Source organism: Neophocaena asiaeorientalis, unplaced genomic scaffold (assembly GCF_003031525.2).
Source record: "Neophocaena asiaeorientalis asiaeorientalis breed wild unplaced genomic scaffold, Neophocaena_asiaeorientalis_V1.1 scaffold359, whole genome shotgun sequence".
NCBI lineage: Eukaryota > Metazoa > Chordata > Mammalia > Artiodactyla > Phocoenidae > Neophocaena > Neophocaena asiaeorientalis.
The window spans coordinates 1190177-1210668 of NW_020174137.1; positions in this window are offsets into that span (position 1 = coordinate 1190177).

Here is a 20492-nt window from a genome sequence, read left to right on the forward strand (position 1 = left end):
GTAGCTTTTATATCCTTTGATTTCCTAGCAAAAATACATCTATGTGCTTAATAGTTCCTGGGTAATTTCATAGCATTTATGCAGCTTTAAATAGTGAGGGAGAAAATCAAAAGAAATGTTCCAGGATAAGCTCCTCTAAAGAAAAATATTTTTCTCCTTGAAATATATTTTTCTCCTTTCTCTCTTAGACCAGGACTGACTCATGATTTTTTATAAGGAAAAAATGAATACTGGGATTAATGATTTTTTCTTTTCTGCCAGTAAGATGTTGTAAAATACAAGGTAAGGCTATCACTATGTTTTCTTTTCCTTCTTGTTTTTTTTTTTTTGGCCACACCACAGGGCATGTGAGATCTTAGCTCCCTGACCATGGATAGAATCCCACACCCCCTGCAGTGGAAGCATGGAATCTTAACCACTGGACTGCCAGGGAAGTCCTGCTATCACTTTTTTGACTTCTCTGATTCCTCAATACACAGAGTACATTTGGTTTGGAAAAAAAAAAGTTAATTCCCATTAAGTGCAGGATGTAAACAAGTATAGTCTTACAAATATGTCCCAAAGATACAGTGGAAGGTGAACTTAGTTAATATGTAGTTAATAAATAGGCAATCAAGGAAGTAAGTTTATCTTTTTTACTCCAACTCAGGAAAAGGGAAAAAATGTTTCAAACATGTCATTTAACTCTGCTGAGGGTCCAGCTATCCAGGTTTGCCTGGGACTGGAGTGATGAAGAATGAAAACTCTGGCTGGGTCAATTTCCTATTGTTGCTTAACAAACATCAACAAAACATGAATGGCATTCAACATTAAACCCTTATTCTTTAATCACAAGTCTGCAGGTCAGCTGGGTGAGTTTCTGGGTTTGGCTCTACCTGTTTCAATCCAGAATGTAGGCTGAAGAGGCAACAGCTACCTGGGGCATATTCTTTTCATAGCAGAATTTGGACTCTACCAGAAGATTAAGCAAAAACATGCTCAACTTCTTAAGACCTAAGCTTGGCATGGGTACACTGTCACTTGCACATATGTAGAATAGAGCAAAGCAAGTTAATTGCTTAAGTCCAACTTCAAAAAATGGAGCTGTGAGCATATGCTAAACAATAACGTAATCTATAACAATGGCAAAATTGATTTTTTTTTTTAGTATACTAGAAAGTTTAGTAGGTAGGTTAGTATACTAGAAAGTTTTGTGCTTCTTTGAGCAGTAAATTCATTTTATTTTTAACTTAAAAGATTTTGTTACTCCTTACATGCATTATTTCTCACTTAGAGTTGAATTTAAATGATTTTTTGATGTAGTTATCTAAATTCAATTGTCTTGAAGCCATCTAAACTTTTTTCTCTCTCATTTAACACGGCCAGATAAAATATAGGGCACCTAATAAAATTTGAATTTCAGATAAACAACGAATAAATTTTTCATATAAGTGTGTTGTATATCTGAAATACAAATTGAACTGAACATTCTGTATTTTTATTTGCTAAGTCAAGCAACATATTCCCACTTAAACAATGTGTTTGATCAACATCCTTTGGATTGCTTAATAAGTTCTTACTATGAATCAGATGCTTCCAAGGATACAGAGAGTACAAACTCCTGACCCCAAGAAGCTTAGTGTGGACTGAGAAATCCATGATTACACTACTTATGATAAAGTCTGTGAATGGCTTAAGTATATTATGCTATTGGAGCATATGAAGGGACACTTGACCAGGAGTGGGAAGGTTAAATAAGAAGGTTTTTTAATGTAGATATTTAGTGAAAATACTAGGTCAAATTAAATATCAGTTATAACAGGTACATGAGCCTGGTAGGCAATTCAACTTTTCATGAAAATAAAATATGGTTTCTGCTCTAGAAGGTGTCACTAGATGTCTATACAGCAAGGATATTTTATTACTAATTGTTATGGAGAGTGTTGCTTTCTTAAATTGTCAAGGTTGAAGAATTTGACTGAGTTCCAGAAATCTGAATTTCTCCCCCTACTTCTTCAGCAATGTCACCTTCATGTTTTTTCTTACTACAGTTTTTACTACCATTAACATTAGTCCACATTTTACAGCAGTCTAATATTTTATTGTAAAAATAATTTTCATTTACATTATTTAACTGTAAGTTATCAACTCTGTGAAGAGTATTGTTATGGCGTTTTGTATTGAATGGATCAGAAGCCCAGAGAATCTAAAATAACATACTTTTAGTCATAAGTCTGATGTGTCTTATGTCTTGATTTTAACTTAAACCATCAGATTCCATTTACTTTGTTCTTTATCTTCCATGGTAATGTCTCGATTCTCTTTCATCTCACAGTGTGTTAGGCCTACAGATATGAATTACACAAATATGGGGATATTAGGCAGTCAGGAGAATGGACCAGAATTTCTTTGCTGAATTTGGTTCCATACACCAAACGTAGTATGCGGCGCTCATCAAAATAATTGAACTTTTATTATTTTCAGCTGTCAATCTCAAAGCAGCTTAGTTGGAACAACTATAAGAAAGGAAGGAAAGGGTTTGTGATCTCATCAAATTTAATTCTTTCCTGGGCCAGGCTTATTACATTTCACCATCCCCATTGCCTTTTTATTCCCCTCCTGGATTTTGTCTAACGTATTTTATGACATTACTGTAGAATTGAGATCTAAAGAAATTATCAGAAGACTACCTGTAAAAACCAATTTTGAGTGGATTGTGATACATTATCTTAAAACTTCATTTTACTTGCTATCTGCTTTTAAATGAAATTGAGTTCCTCAATTTACAGAATAAAATCTAGAAATATCATCTAATGTGTTTAATATTCAGAATGCGTAACCTCATTTAATCAGTTGTGAGTGCTAGACATTCAAATGAATAAACTGCACGTACATAATCAACAATATATTATTTCTAATTGAGTTAAATGCCAAAATGAATTTAGTTTATTCTGCAATGTTGAAAATGTTTGTAGTTCAAATGCTGTAGGAGACCATGGTATGGAAAAAATTTTAATATTATTCACAGTATATTTATTAAGTATATACTATGTGCTGTCACTGAGATGGATTATGGAAAGGATTTTTTAATTCTTCAGATGTAATCTTGTTTTACCGATGACTGACTCAAAGATTTTTTCACAAGCTCCCTATAACAAACAAGGATTTTGCTTTTTGATATTAATGATAATATTCAGTCATATTTAGACTCTCAAAATCTGTACTGGACCTAAAATCCTTAGATTAATTATTCAACCAGTCTTTCTTTCACATGACGTGATGTGACAGGAGGAGGTGTCTGTAGGAGAAAAAAGCTCTGCTATAGTTATTTTCACAAAATATATAATTTTCTTGGTACAGCAAAAGCACTGAGAATACACTAGTGAGGTGGTCAAACAGGGTATTTCATTGATAGTCCAACTTTGGCCTTGTGATTTGAGGGACGGGCAAAAACAGATCTCGTTTTAGAACTTTCAGGAAAATGTAGCATCAAGAATCAGAGCTCAAAACGTGTCATCTCAGATCTCTAAAATCAGTTACTATTTTGTTGGAGACCCTGATTTTTCTCTGACCAGATACTTGCATACACTCACTTTTTCCATTGGGGTATTTTGAAGTCCTCACGAGTTCTATTTTGTGTTCTGGCCTGAGGAATGAACCAAGTGAAGTGACCTGTTTTAAGCATGGTGGAGTGAAGTAGTGATGTAGACTTAACCAAAAGATAAACAGTAAGACTTGTATTTGGTTTCTCTCTTTCAGAGTAATGTCACATCATTCATTCTTTGAAATAATGACGCTTTCATGTTACTGTTAGCGTTTAACAGAATTAAAACAAAAATTTTAAATGTCATCGTAGTGCTCTTCCAGATGTAACACAACTATTTCTGAGATTCTCACATGTTTAGGCAGCTTACCTAGGCATACTCTAGTTACTTGTGCACTATTTGTTCCACTAAACTACCATATTTATGCATTTTACTGAAAGTTTGTTATATGACCACAATAAAACAGAGCTCAAAATAATGTTCTGCACTTGCACTTCATCAAAGGTACGTTTCTGGAATAGAATAACTGACATAACAAAGTAATTTCATCTACAATATTAGAAAGTCAGTGAGACTCAAAGGCAAGTATAGTTGACTAGAGTCAGAACTAGGTTCTAGCTCTTACTAAATTTATATTGCTAAGAAATTCTCCCAGGCTTCCATTTTCATCAAAAATATTACCTGCACAGCTCAACGAATTCTGAGTATCAAATGACATAGTGTGTATTAACTGGAAAACGGTAAAGTACATCAAATATACATGCTGCCATCCATATTTTTACAAAGAATTTCTGTTGCATAGATCTTGAGCAAAGGTTTTAATGAATCTCAAATTTGTTTGTCAAGAGAAATTACTAAAGTCTAAAATGTGTGAATACTTTATATGAGGAATTCATTATCTATATGCTGAATGCTGCCCATCATTTTATTTTCTTATATAATATTAGCTTCCTGTCCATTGATATAGGAAGACTATAGTTCTGTGAAAGAGGTGGAGTAGAGAGGAAACTTTCTTGGACTTTGCTTCTCTTGTTATCACTCTACAGTGTATTGAAAAAGACAGTGATTAACCCAGCATTGCATGGGAATAATTAATAATGTTAAGTAAATGCTAAACCAGTTACATTTATCTATCTCTCTTGTGATAAAAGAACATTATTCTTTAATATTCTTCTTTAATGCACCTAGTGCATTAAACAATATCAAAATCTCTACTGGATCAAAATTTTGGAGAAACCTATAAGTAATATTGAGATTGGATAATCCACATACAATATTTTTTTATTTTCCAGTCTGGCAGTGGTAGTTGAAATTCCTGTGATGCCCAGATATCTTTTTTTGCCTTTCTTTCCCATGTGTACATCTGTAGACTTTGATCATTCCTTAAATGATCATGGTCCGAGGACCTGAGTCCTTTTTATTGTTCACTCTACATTGTGTCTCTTAGATGAGATATTTAAAACTGTATCTTCACCAATGACTTCTCAGCTATCTTTCAGACCAATATGACGCAAGTTCTTAATATCTCTTTTAGGATCTTCTATAGCACATTAATGTTCCTAGAATGAATGAACTATCATCCTTTCTCTCCAAACTGTTTTTTCTTTCTGTATTCATATCTTCATAGATTAATCCAATGTAGTATTTAGCCGGACGTTTTGGATAGATTCATGGAATTCATGAAATAGTATGAATCCCTTTTAGTCATAGGGCAGGGGTTAATCAGATTCTTAAGTCTATAACCCCAAAATGTTAAGAATAGCTATGTTATATAAATAAATCAGAAACATTGAGCTACTGTACCCTACTTCATATTACTAAATCTCTATATTCTATCAGGTATTAATATGTACAGATTAATACCTGAATCCTCTGCTGTATTCCTATCATCACAGCCTTAACTGAAACTATCCTTCTGATTTGAATTTTTGCAAATGTCTTCTGGTCAATCTCTTTACTTCTTGCCCCTCCAATCCTCTATGCTGCTGCTGAAATGTCCTTTCTAAATTTTATATTTGACTGTGTCATTTCCCTGCTCAGAATCCATCAATAGGCCCCATTTAGCTTTCTGAGAGGATTTTAAGGATCAGAAGCTCTGCAGTGTCTGAGATTGCCTCCTTTCTCTCACATTCAGTTTAGAATCTTTGCTGTAATGAGATGCAGGTACTGATGAGCATGTATTTTTCAGGTGAGGTATACTGGGCAAAAACTAAAAGATGATGTTATGTATATTATTGGCCTCTCCCTATCTCTCTAGCTTTATTTCTCACCATTCATATTTATACATTCTTTCAACCAGCACATTGAACTTAGTGAAGTTATTCAAATATTGACCATATTTTTCCATTGCCTTTCAATGTGTTGTTACCTCTGGCGTGTCCTTCCCAACGTTATTTACCTACCTGACTTCTAATAGTTCTTTAAATTTCAGCTTATGTTTTACTTCTTCCTCTTGTCCTCAGTATTATTTAGGGTACCGGTTTATGTGCTCCAAGAGTATTCTTGGCATACTTGTACCACTGCATTTATTACTATGTTGTGATCATGAACAAATAATCTTTGCCCTTCAGTAGACTATAAACTGAGCATAATGGAGACCTTTTTATCTACAGTAATGTTGACAATAAATTTTTGTGGAATGAATTTTTGTTCTATCGTTCATCAGCTATGTGACCTTGAGTAAAAAGATAACCTAAATTCACTCAGCGTTGTTATCTTTCTCAATGCTGTTTTTCTTATCAGTCATATAGGAATAATAATAGTATCTGCTTTAAAGAGCTATTTTAAAACAAATTAGATGATAATCTGTTATGAGTTATGCATGCCGTCACATTCTGATAATGTTCTAGAATTTGCAAGTGAGTTTTACTACAAATTAGAGTAATTTGATATTATCATTTAATGCTTATTCACATATTGTTATTTGGAAGTTAGATATAGTCAAATGCTAGATGTCCCTGAAATGCATACCAGAATGAGCCACATAGAAACCTCACCCATCTCATGCATCATGGCAGGGGAAAAAGGGTGACTACTTATCTGCCCTATGATTGTGCTCCATAAAAGTGTATTTCCTCCTCTCCTTTACAGACTAACTTCACTTTCCTGAAAAGCATGATTAAGAAAATATTTTAAATGATTATTAAGATTGCAGAAGCATTTATGAGAGTGGAGAGGGTTATATATGACAAGCAACCAGAAACTGATGTTTACAATGATGCCTTTCTTAACTCTTCAGTTACATACTTTAAATTACAACACCTTAGCCAGGTAAGCCAGGTAAGGAGGTCCTATAAACTGTTCCAATTACTTCTGAATATTTGAATTTTTTTAAAGTTTTGAAAATCAGCTTCAGAAACAGTGAACAAATTTCTTTCACCTTAAGTATAAAGAGAAGGTGGATAAAATGAAAGAGCTGGGTGAAATACAACATGAGATAGAAATAGGATGAGGAACTGTGTGAGCCAGCTGTAAAGCACTGATACCTTGCATAGGCCATGGTGGAAGTATTTACATCATGAAAACTGGCAAAGGCTAAAGTAAGGAATTCCCCTTTGCTCTCCAAGAGCCAGTTTACCAGTGCCACCACTGGCAATTGGGAGATTCAGAAGGGATAGTCATGGCTAAATGCTGAAGAATCTGAATTCTAGCAAACTTTGTAATGCCAAATAAATACTCTTGGTGCTTCCCACCTGGAGATTTATTTGTAGAAGCTGTATGAGCTTTAAAATCAGGAGTTGTTTACCTAATAAACATATTGTAACTCAATTAAAATTAAATTATGCTTTTATGCATATGCATGGAAAATAAAAACTATCATTTTCTGAAGAGTACCTAAAAGAAAAGGGGAAAAAAAACAAAATTGAATAATTTATCCTGACCTATGAGCATGTTTTGTAATGAGCTTATTTTTTAGAGCAGTCTTAGGTTCACAGCTACGTTGAGCAGGAAGTATAGAGTTCCCATGTACTCCCTGCCCGCACACAAGCATAACCTGTCCCACTATCAACATCCTGTACCAGAGCAATACATTTGTTACAGCTGATGAGCCTACATGTCATCATCACCTAAAGTTCATAGTTTACATTAGGGTTGACTCTTGTTGGTGTATATTCTATGGATTTTAACATATGTATAGTGACATACATGCCCCATTATAGTATCACACAGAATATTTTCACTGTCCCCCAAATCCTCTATGCTCCACCAATTTATCCCTCCTTCCCCTCCTAACCCCCTGGAAACCACTGATCTTTTTACCATTTCTATAGTTTGCCTTTTTCAGAATATCACATAATTGGAATAATACACCATGTGTTCTCTTTTCAGAATGGCTTCTTTCCCTTAATGCTATGCGTATAAGTTTCCTCTTTGTCTTTTCATGGACTGATAGCTCATTTCTTTTTAGTGTTGAATAATATTTTGTTGTCTGGATGTACCACCATTTATTTATCCACTCACCGACTGAAGGACATCTTGGTTGCTTCCAGATTTTGGCAATCATGAATAAAGTTGCTATGAACATCTATGTTCCAGTTTTTGTGTGGACATAACTTTAAATTTTTTTAAATTAATTTTTATTGGAGTATAGTTGCTTTACAATGTTGTGTTAGTTTCTAGTGTACAGGAAAGTGAATCAGTTATACATATACATATATCCCCTCTTTTTTAGATTTCCTTACCATTTAGGTCACCACAGAGCATTGAGTAGAGTTCCCTGTACTATACAGTAGGTTCTCATTAGTTATCTACTTTATACATAGTAGTATATATGTGTCAATCCCTATCTCCCAAGTCATCCCACCCCATCCCCCTCCCTTGGTATCCATAAGTTTGTTCTCTACATCTATGTCTCTGTTTCTGCTTTGCAAAGAAGTTCACCTGTACCATTTTTCTAGATTCTGTGTGGCCATAAATTTTCAGCTCATTGTAGGTAAATATCAAGGAGTGCAATTGCTGGATTGCATGGTAAGACTATGTTTAAGTTTCTAAGAAACAGCCAAACTGTCTTCCAAAGTGGCTGCACCATTCTGCATTACCATGAGCAATGAAGGGGAGTTTCTGTTGCTCCACATTCTTGTCAGCATTTGGTGTTGTCACTATTCTAGACTTTTGGCATTCTAAAAGGTATGTAATTGGTAGCTCATTTTTCTAAAAATTTGTATTACCCTGATGACCTATGATATTAAGCATTTTTTCATATGCTTATTTGCCATCTGTGTATATTCTTTGCTGAGGTATCTGGTCAGATATTTTGCCCTTTTTAAAATCAAGTCTTTTATATTTTATTGTTGAGTTTTAAGAGTTCTTTGCGTATTTTGGGAAACAGTACTTTACCAAATATATCCTTTGCTAATTTTTCTCCCAGTCTGTAGCTTGTTTTCTCATCCTCTTAATCCCTGACACATTTTACACTGCTTTCAAGAAGGATGTGGGGAGGGGAAGAGTAGGCTGTGGCAAAGTGAGAGAGTGGCATGGACCTGTACACGCTACCAAACGTAGAATAGATAGCTAGTGGAAAGCAGCTGCATAGAATAGGGAGATCGCTGGGTGCTTTGTGACCACCTAGAGGGGTGGGATAGGGAGGGTGGGAGGGAGGGAGATGCAAGAGGGAAGAAATATGGGAATATGTGTATATGTATAACTGATTCACTTTGTTATAAAGCAGAAACTAACACACCATTGTAAAGCAATTATACTCCAATAAAGATGTTAAAAAAAGAATTATATATTTCTTCTTGTTATAGATAAAAATGTCCAGAGTATAGTTTTAAAACAATATTGAATATTAGAGTTTTAAACAAGTATTAGTTTGAACCATAGGTAATTGTTCCTTTCATAGGTCAAAAACTGATAGGAAGTCTTGCTGTTCATGAATTTAACACTCTAAGGTTTTGATTTCTGGATTTCTTAAATAAGTAGAGTAAATTTTAGGATTAGGTTTAAGTGTTAAAAAAATAATATTCTAAGGTGAGAGGATCTCTCCCTGTCCGAACTATTGATCTTTGGACTGGATGATACTTTTTTATGCAGAGTTTCCTGTGCATTGTAGGTTTAGCCACATTCCTGACCTCTAGGCACTGGAAGCTTCTCACCCAAAGTTGTGACAACCGAAAAATACCAGAAGTTTCCAAATGTCTTTTGAGGGTTAAAAACATCCCCAATTGAAAACCATTGTTCTAAGGATACCCTACTTTGATAATGGCTTATTTTTAGAAAAATATTCTTTTTTTTTAACATCTTTATTGGGGTATAATTGCTTTACAGTGGTGTGTTAGTTTCTGCCCCATAACAAATTGAATCAGTTATACATATACATATGTTCTCATATCTCTTCCCTCTTGCATCTCCCTCCCTCCCACCCTCCCTATCCCACCCCTCTAGGTGGTCAAAGAAAAATATTCTTAATATTCAAAAATATTTGGAGTCTTTTGTGCTTCCATACATAGAGTAGGATTGTTTTTTTTCTTATTTCTATGAAAAATGCCACTGGAATTGAATTCTGGTGGGATTGCATTGAATTTGTAGATTGCTTTGGATACTATGGACATTTTAACATTATTAATTCTTTTAATATATGAACATAGGATATCTTTCCATTTTCTGTGTCTTCTTCAATTTCTTTCATCAATGTTTTATAGTTTTTAATGTATAGATCTTTTACCTTCTAGGTTAAATTTCTTGCTTGGTATTTTATTGTTTTTGTTGCTATTATAAATGAAATTGTTTTCTTAATTTCTCTTTCTGGCTTTTCACCATTGAGTATGATATTTGCTGTGGCCTTGTGATAGATGGCATTATTAGGTTGAAGTAATTTCATCTATTCCTAGTTTGTTGAGAGTTTTTTTTTTAATTATGAAAGGCAGTTTAATTTTGTCAAATGCTTTTTCTGTATCTGTTGAGATGATCATATGATTTTTATCAATAATTTTGTTAAGTTGGTATACCGCTTTTAATGAATTGCATGCGTTAAAACATCTTTGAGTCTCAGGAATAAATGCCACTTGATCATGGTTCTTTTAATGTCCTGCTGAATTTGGTTTGCTTGTATTTTGTTGCTAGAAGTTTTGAATAAATATTCATAATGGATATTGGCCTATAATTTTCTTTTCTTGTAGTGTCCTTATCAGGCGTTGGTATCAAGGTAATACTGGCCTTGTAAAGTGACTTTGGAAATGTTCCTGCCTCTACTGTGTTTTGAAGGAGTTTAAGTAGATTTGTAATATTCTTCTTTAAATGTTTGGTAGAATTCACCCATGAAGCCATCCCATGTCCTGGGCTTTTCTTTGATGGGAGGTTTTTGATAACTGATTCAAAATCTTCTTATTAGTAATTTACTCTGTACTGGACCATGTGTATAGCCTGGGGTGGTGCTCCAGTGCTTATTTAAAAGCTGCTTCTTTATTTTCTGTAGGCCTGTGGGACTTGGAATGTAGCCCCTGTTGGCTATCAGAGCTAGGTATTTTGGGTCCCATACCGTGAGTGGCAGTCATGAATGCTGGGGCTTAAGATGTGTGGACATGATCCTTCCAGGGAGATACTGGCAACCTGTCCTTATTGTTGGAGGGAGCCAAAGAAAGGCAGTGAAAGTACCCATCAACTCTTTTGGACTCTGGGGAGGATGGCAGTTAGCACATAGATGGCATGCTAATTAGAAGCTGGACACTTAGGCTACAGCTTGTAAAGTACACATCAAAGTACTTCTGGAGACGGGTGTTTTTGCCTGCTCTGTGTGTCCTGAGCCCTGGGTGGATAGCCATGGTGAGTGCTCATGTCCCCATTTACAACTGCTTCTTCGTTTGCTATACTGTTGTATAGTATACAACAGAGCTACTGTAGGTTTAATTCTAGAACACGGAAATAAAGTGAATATCACAATAAAGCAAGTAACAAATTTTTTGTTTTCCCAGTGCATATAAAAGTTATGTTTGCAGTATGGTCTATTGAGTGAATAGTATTGTCTAAAAAAAACAATGTAAAAATACTGCTTAGATATGCCAGCCATTATCTGACAATTCAAGATTGCCATGAACCTTCGATTTATAAAAAACGTGATATCTGCGAAGCACAATAAAGTGAAGTGTAGTTTACCAAGGTATGCCTATGGTCCTCTGGGACCATGAACACAAGCAATGGCTTTCAGATCTAGGTGTTTTGCAGGCTCATAACCTTAAAAGTTGGAGCACTAGATGTGTGGTCCAAACCATTTACTTCTCAGGTAAAGCTGGGAGTTGGAGGTTCCCTTCTTATTCTATGGGGCTGTGCTGGAGGTGGGGTTTATGGTGAGAGTGTATCTCAGCCTTCCCTACCCATTTTCATATAGATATTTCCTCATCTTCCCTCTGTGTAGGAGTTTCTCAACTAGTTTTTGGATTTCTTTCAGAGGAAATTGCTCTATGTATAGCTGTAACTCTGTGTCTGTGGAAGGAGGAACATTCAGGAACCTCCTATGTCGCCATCTTGGTCCAGAGTCCTACGGTTTTGATAGTGAGAGCTTGAGTCTCATAACAGAGAATACTATATTCCTTACCTGGCCTGTTTCCTAACTAATATTTCTATAGATAATTTTCCATGAGTCTAAAGGAAGAAATCAACTCAACTGAAATAAAAACTTACCACCTTTTAAAATCCCAACACTATAAGAATTTATTCTTATCTTAATGGCAATCTAAATTCTTCTCTTTTTTCATACTGTTTGACACATATAAGAAAAATATGCAGTGTTTTTTTCTCAAGGTTAGGAGCCCCATATACTACCATAGTTATTTCAACCTGTATATAGGCATTAACTATGAGACTTGGGAGTTTTAACTATTTCTTAAAACCATGTAATCTACAAAATCTTTCAGAGATAAGGGATACTGCTTTGTGGTCATTACTTTCAGTCCAACTAGGCATTAATTTCCTTAAATTCCCTTTACCAAACACAAAAAGAAAATGAGAGATAGGAGAATAATTTAAATGTACCTGTGGTGCTTGTAGAATGGCACTGCTGTGCATCCTTATTTCATCGCAGACAACAATTCCATATACTAAGAGGATAATTTTTTTTCTCAGTAGACTCCAGCAGATAAATTTTTATTGATGTAAATAATTCAGCAGCTTGTAATAGAGAAACCACTTCACATTAAGCATTTCCTTGCTCTATCTTAAATGTACACAGAGATATTCCACTGGATACCACTAATATCTGATGCAAACTGGAGGTTTCCCAGTTTAAGATGAGTTGTAGCTCTTTAAGGAACTGAGCCCATTGCTAAGGGACTTGGTTAAACATTTGCCAGGAAAAGAAAAGCTAAGCAGAGTGCAGAGTTAAGGAACAAAGAAAATAATAGAACTTTCCTGGTCATTATGTTGATCTGAGAGCTTTCATAGTCACAACACATCTGGAGGTTAGCTTTCAAGTTGGTCCTTCAGAGACTATGAAGGAGATTAAAATTTATATAGGGCAGATATAATTCTCAGTAAAATTTAAGGGGCAGTAACAAGTTTCCATATTTGACAGCTCTCTTTTTAATCACCTATAGAGTAGAAAATAAGATTATACAAAATCTAAACTTTTTTCTTTTTGAGATATAAAGGACAGTTCATTTAAAATCTGAAAAAAATGTTTTTATGGTACTCTGTAGAGTTCTTCCTGATTTAGCTGCTTAATTCTGTAAATCTTTTCTGATAACTTTTTCTTTGAGGAGGAAGTCCACTTGCCTGTTGGCAAGTTGTCCTTGGCTTGGGGTGCTCTCTCTCTTTGTGGCAGCATTCAGGCACTGATCTGGAGGATCCATTGCCAAGCTATTCCCCATAAGCCTGCCTCTTCCTCACTTTACCACCACTTTTGACTTATAACAGGCTTCATACTGATTCTTGGTATACAGTAATTTGGGTCTTGTTTAAGATTTTTGTACTTGTCTAGTACCAAAGGGATGAATTCCTAAAGGGGGTATTTCAGCAAATTCAAATATAGTTTATAAATATTTTATTCAACTTGTGATTTAATGTGGTACCTGGCTTGCAGCTCTTGATGCCAGCTTCCTCAGCTTCCCATTAGAATACATAAGAGAAAAGAGATCAACTTTCCCAACCCTAAGGTTGACAGTTTACCTAAGGCTAAAATCTGGGAGAAATATAAAATAAGTGAAACCAGATTGAGAAAAGCATGTTCAGACCACCTGAGAAAAGATAGACATCACAATCCTCCTTTATTCCCTATACTCTGATTCAGTGTCTTTATCAACCAGAACATTGGGCAACTGTACATATGCCCCTCAGGAACCAATTCCTAAAGCAGTCTGATTAGTATGGCCCTACCTGCCCAGCAATTATTTTTAATTGCATTAGCAATAGACAAAATATATTTTCATTTATATTTCATTTATATTTTTATATATACTTGCCAAAATAGAATCTTATATTTTCTCAACTTTTGCCAAGCTAAAAGCAATAATGCCCTGTATTAAATTTTTGTTAATTTTAATGAAGTTAAGCATCTTGCCATTTATATTTCTTTTTTTTGTGATAGCCTGTTGTGTTCTTTGACCATTCTGTTATTGAATTATTTGCCTTCTTCTTACTGTTTTATGTGGATGATTTTTATATTCTGCTAGTTATTTTTTATGCCAATCAGAAACAGTAATTCTCAGAAAACAACAGGAAATGGAAATGGGGATGAGAATTAACAGTGTCACATTATGCTCTGGAAATTTTAGCTTCACAAATAAATCATCACAAGTGGGGGCTCAGAAGAACCACAGTACTAATTGGAGCTGAGAACTGAAATGTTTTATGAACTTAGTTTATTTAATATATGAGAAAATCAAACAGGAATGAAGGAGAAGATACATCAGGTAAAAAACACATTCATACATGAGAATTGAATGGGGAGTTCTTTCTATATATATATGCGTATATCCATTTTCCCTCTGGCCATTAATCTGAGTGGGAATGTCAGCTTTCACAAGTTGATAAGAGTAAAGCAAAGGTCAACCCCTCTTATTTATAGACTGATAAAGAGAAAAAGATTGTATGGACAGAGAGTAAAAAATACAACATTCCAACAGGAATACTGAGAAGAACTTAACATTTTCAAAACTAAAATTGGATTTAATGCAATTAATATATTAGGGACTACTATTGGCTATATCATAATAGAATTAATGTCATCCATATAGAGGGGAAAGCAGCATTTTTAAAGTCATTTTTCATTTTTAAATGACTATGTAGAGAACTGTGATAAAGATGATAATGTATAGGAGAATTGCACTAATGATTGTGGTGGTGGTGAGAGGAAAGAAAAGCTGTGTCTTAAATAAATATGCCCAAAAGAACTAATTTCCCTCTTGAGTCTGTTAGCAAGAACAGAGATTATCAAACATTAGTGTGTATCAGAGTCACCTTAGAGTTAATAAAGAACACAGGGACGCAGGCTCATTGAAATAGGATGGAAGCTTTATCTTTGCACTTTTTCTGATTTCCCCAGGTGATCCCAACACTCACTAAGGTTTACATTATTCTAAATTCTTTTTCCGGTAGACTGCCTATTTCCTCCTCATTTGTTTGGTCTGGTGGGTTTTTACCTTGCTCCTTCATCTTTTGTGTACTTCTCTGTCTTCTCATTTTGTATAACTGTGTTTGGGGTCTCCTTTCCACAGGCTGCAGGTTCATAGTTCCCGTTGATTTTGGTTTCTGCCCCCAGTGGGTAAGGTCGGTTCAGTGGATTGTGTAGGCTTCCTAGTGGACGGGACTGGTGCCTGTGTTCTGGTGGATGAGGCTGGCTCTTGTCTTTCTGGTGGGCAGGACCACATCCGATGGTGTGTTTTGGTGTGTCTGTGAACTTAATATGATTTCAGGCAGCCTCTCTTCTAATGGGTGGGATTGTGCTGTCTTGCTAGTCGTTTGGCATGGGGTGTCCAGCACTGTAGCTTGCTGGTCATTGAATGGAGCTGGGTCTTCACATTCAGACGGAGATCTCTGGGACAGCTCTCACTGATTGATATTACATGGGGCCATGAGGTCTCTGGTGGTCCAATATCCTGAACTTGGCTCTCCCACCTCAGAGGCTCAGGCCTGACACCAAGCTGGAGCACCAAGACACTGTTAGCCACATGGCTCAGAAAAAAAGGGAGAAAAAAAGAAGAAAGAAAGAAAACAAAAAAATAAAGTTATTAAAATAAGAAGTATTATTAAAAATAATTAAAAAGTATAAAAAGAAAGAAAGAAAGAAGAGAGCAACCAAACCATACAACAAATCCACCAATGATAACAAGTGCTGAAAACTATACAAAAAAAAACAAAAACAACAGACAGAACGCTAGGACAAATTGTAAAAGCAAAGCTATATACACAAAATCACACAAAGAAGCATACCCATACACACTCACAAAAAGAGAAAACAGGAAAAAAATATTAAAAAAGAAAAGAGAGCAACCAAACCATACAACAAATCCACCAATGATAACAAGTGCTGAAAACTATACAAAAAAAAACAAAAACAACAGACAGAACGCTAGGACAAATTGTAAAAGCAAAGCTATATACACAAAATCACACAAAGAAGCATACCCATACACACTCACAAAAAGAGAAAACAGGAAAAAAATATTAAAAAAGAAAAGAGAGCAACCAAATCAATAAACAAATCTACCAATGATATTAAGCTCTAAAGAAGACAGAGATAAAACCAGAAACAAATTAGATGCAAAAAGCAAACCCCAAGTCTACAGTTGCTCCCAAAGTCCACCACTTTAATTTTGGGATGATTCATTGTCTATTCAAGTATTCCACAATCCAAGAAGAAGATATAATAATGGTACATATTTATGCACCCAATATAGGAGCACCTCAATATATAAGGCAAATGCTAACAGCCATAAAAGGGGAAATTGACAGTAACACAATCATTGTAGGAGACTTTAACACTCTGCATCACCAATGGACAGATCATCCAAAATGAAAATAAATAGGAAACACAAGCTTTAAATGATACATTAAACAAGATGGACTTAATTGATATTTATAGGACATTCCATCCAAAAACAGCAGAATACACTTTCTTCTCAAGTGCTTATGGAACATTCTTCAGGACAGATCATATCTTAGGTCACAAATCAAGCCTTGGTAAATTTAAAAAGATTGAAATCATATCAAGTGTCTCTTCTGACCACAGTGCTATGAGGCTACGTATAAATTAGAGGAAAAATTCTGTAAAAAATACAAACACTTGGAGGCTAAACAATACACTACTAAACAACCAAGAAATCAATGAAGAAATCAAGGGGGAAATCAAAAAGTACCTAGACAAATGACAATGAAAACACGATGACCCCAAACCTATGGGATGCAGCAAAAGCAGTTCTAAGAGGGAAGTTTATTGCAATATAATCCTACCTCAAGAAACAGGAAACATCTCAAATAAACAAGCTAACCTTACAGCTAAAGCAATTAGGGAAAAAGACCAAAAATCCCCAAAGTTAGCAGAAGGAAAGAAATCATAAAGATCAGATCAGAAATAAATGAGAAAGAAATGAAGAAAGCAATAACAAAGGTCAATAAAACTAAAAGCTGGTTCTTTGAAAAGATAAAATTGATAATCACTAGCCAGACACATCAAGAAAAAAAAGGAGAAGACTAAAATCAATAGAATTAGAAATGAAAAGAGACAAGTAACAACTGACACTGCAGAAATACAAAGGATCATGAGAGATCATTACAAGCAACTCTATGCCAATAAAATGGACAACCTGGAAGAAATGGACAAATTCTTACAAATTCAAACTACAGGCCAATATCACTGATGAACATAGATGCAAAAATCCTCAACAAAATACTAGGAAACAGAATCCAACAGCACATTAAAAGGATCATACACCATGATCAAGTGGGGTTTATCCCAGGAATGCAAGGATTCTTCAATATACACAAATCAATCAATGTGATACACCATATTTACAAATTGAAGGAGAAAAACCATATGATCATCTCAATAGATGCATAAAAAGCTTTAGACAAAATTCAATACCCATTTATCATAAAAACTCTCCAGAAAGTAGGCATATAAGGAACCTACCTCAACATAATAAAGGCCATATATGACAAATCCACAGCCAACATCGTTCTCAGTGGTGAAAACAGAAACCATTTCCACTATGATCAGGACAAGCCAAGGTTGCCCACTCTCAATACTATTATTCAACATAGTTTTGGAAGTTTTAGCCACAGCAATCAGAGAAGAAAAAGAAATAAAAGGAGTCCAACTAGGAAAAGAAAAAGTAAAACTGTCAGTGTTTGCAGATGACATGATACTATACATAGAAAATCCTAAAGATGCTACCAGAAAACTACTAGACCTAATCAATGAATTTGGTAAAGTAGCAGGATGCACAGAAATCTCTTGCGTTGCTATACACTAAAGAAGAACCTGAAAGAGAAATTAAGGAAACACTCCTATTTACCATTGCAGTGAAAAGAATAAAATCCCTCGGAATAAACCTACCTAAGGAGACAAAAGATCTGTATGCAGAAAACTATAAGGCACTGATGAAAGAAATTACAGATGAGACAAACAGATGGAGAGATATACTATGTTCTTGGATTGGAAGAATCAACATTGTGAAAATGACTCTACTACCCAAAGCAATCTACAGATTCAGTGCAATCCCTATCAAACTACCAATGGCATTTTTCACAGAACTAGAGCAAAAAATTTCACAATTTGTATAGTAACACAAAAGTCCCCAAATAGCCAAAGCAATCGTGAGAAAAAAAAAAAAAACAGAGCTGGAGGAATCAGACTCTGTGACTTCAGACTATACTACAAAGCTACAATCATCAAGACAGTATGGTAAAATGTAAGGCCAGATGTCACCTTATTTTTCATAAAGGGGGCAAGAATATACAGTGGAGAAAGGAGAGTCTCTTCAATAAGTGGTGCTGGGAAAACTGGACAGCTACATGTAAAAGAATGAAATTAGAACCCTCCCTAACACCATACACAAAAATAAACTCAAAATGGATTAAAGACCTAAATGTAAGGCCAGACACTATAAAACTCCTAGAGGAAAGCACAGGCAGAACACTCTATGACATAAATCACAGCAAGATCCTTTTTGACCCACCTCCTAGAGAAATGGAAATAAAAACAAAAATAAACAAATGGAACCTAATGAAACTTAAAAGCTTTTGCACAGCAAAGGAGACCATAAACAAGACAAGAAGACAACACTCAGAATGGGAGAAAATATTTGCAAACAAAGCAACTGCCAAAATATTAATCTCAAAATTATACGAGCAGCTCATGTAGCTCAATATCAAAAAAAGAAAAAACCCAATCCAAAAATGTGTAGGAGACCTAAATAGACATTTCTCTAAAGAAGATATACAGATTGCCAACAAGCACATGAAAGGATGCTCAACATCACTAATCATTAGTGAAATGCAAATGAAAACTACAATGAGGTGTCACCTCACACCAGTCATAATAGCCATCAGCAAAAAATCTACAAACAATAAATGCTGGAGAGGGTGTGGAGAAAAGGGAACCCTCTTGCACTGTTGGTGGGAATGTAAATTGATACAGCCACTATGGAGAACAGTATGGAGGTTCCTTAAAATACTAAAAATAGAACTACCATATGACCCAGGAATCCCACTCCTGGTCATATACCCTGAGAAAACCATAATTCAATAAGAGTCAGGTACCACAATGTTCATTGCAGCTCTATTTACAGTAGCCAGGACATGGAAACAACATAAGTGTCCATTGACATATGAATGGATAAGATGTTGCACATATATACAATGGAATATTTCTCAGCCATAAAAAGAAATGAAATTGAGTTATTTGTAGTGAGGTGGATGAACCTAGAGACTGTCATACAGAGTGAAGTAAATCAGAAAGAGAAAAACAAATACCGTATGGTAACACATATATATGGAATCTAAAAAAAAAAAAAAAAGTGGTTCTGAAGAACTTATGGGCAGGACAGGGTTAAAGACGCAGACACATAGAATGGACTTGAGGATGGGAGGGGGAAGGGTAAGCTGGAATGAATTGAGAGAGTGGCATGGACATATATACACTACCAAATGTAAACTAGATAGCAGGAAGCAGCCACATAGCACAGGGAGATCAGCTCGGTGCTTTGTGACCACCTAGAGTGCTGGGATAGGGAGGGTGGCGGGGAGACGCAAGAGGGAGGAGATATGGGGATATATGTATATGTATAGTTGATTCACTTTGTTACACAGCAGAAACTAGCACACCATTGTAAAGCAATTATACTCCAATGAAGATATTAAAAAAAAAACCTGTTAAGATCACAAAAGACAAGAAAGACTGAGAGACTATCACAGAATAGAGAGGCACATCAATGAAATGAAACGTGGGATTCTGGATAGGATCCTGGAAGAGAAAAAGGACAATAGAGGAAAAACCTGTGTAATTTGACTAAGGTCTGTAATGTAGTTGATAGTGTAATATCTTTGTTAATTTCCTAGTTTTGATCACAATAGTGTACTGGGGAACTCATGTGTGAAGACGTATGCTGTCTCTTTCAGGGTTTTAGAAGTCACTACTTGGTGTTCTGATGTAGAAGGTAAATAAAATGGTTTGTTCAAAATAGATAAATTAATTAATTAAAATGAAACTATCACAACATAAAATGTATATAGTGTTTTAATATATATGTCAAAGTGAAAGATGGTTGTGAGATCATTTTTAAAATCAAATACATATTGCAGAAAATTTTTCATAATATCAAAACAGTTTATAATGTAAAGGATGCAGAAGTCAAGAAATGGTGTTAAGTTAGGTAAAATTGTGTTTGAAGTATTGTTTGCCGAAAGGAAAAAGAAAGGCTTAAAATATATTGACTATTCACAGTGATAGGAAATAAAGGTAGTTATTGCCATTAAAATTATAAACAAGGCAAATATGCTGTCACTACCTCCTTCTTCTCTGTCTTCTCCTCCTCCTCC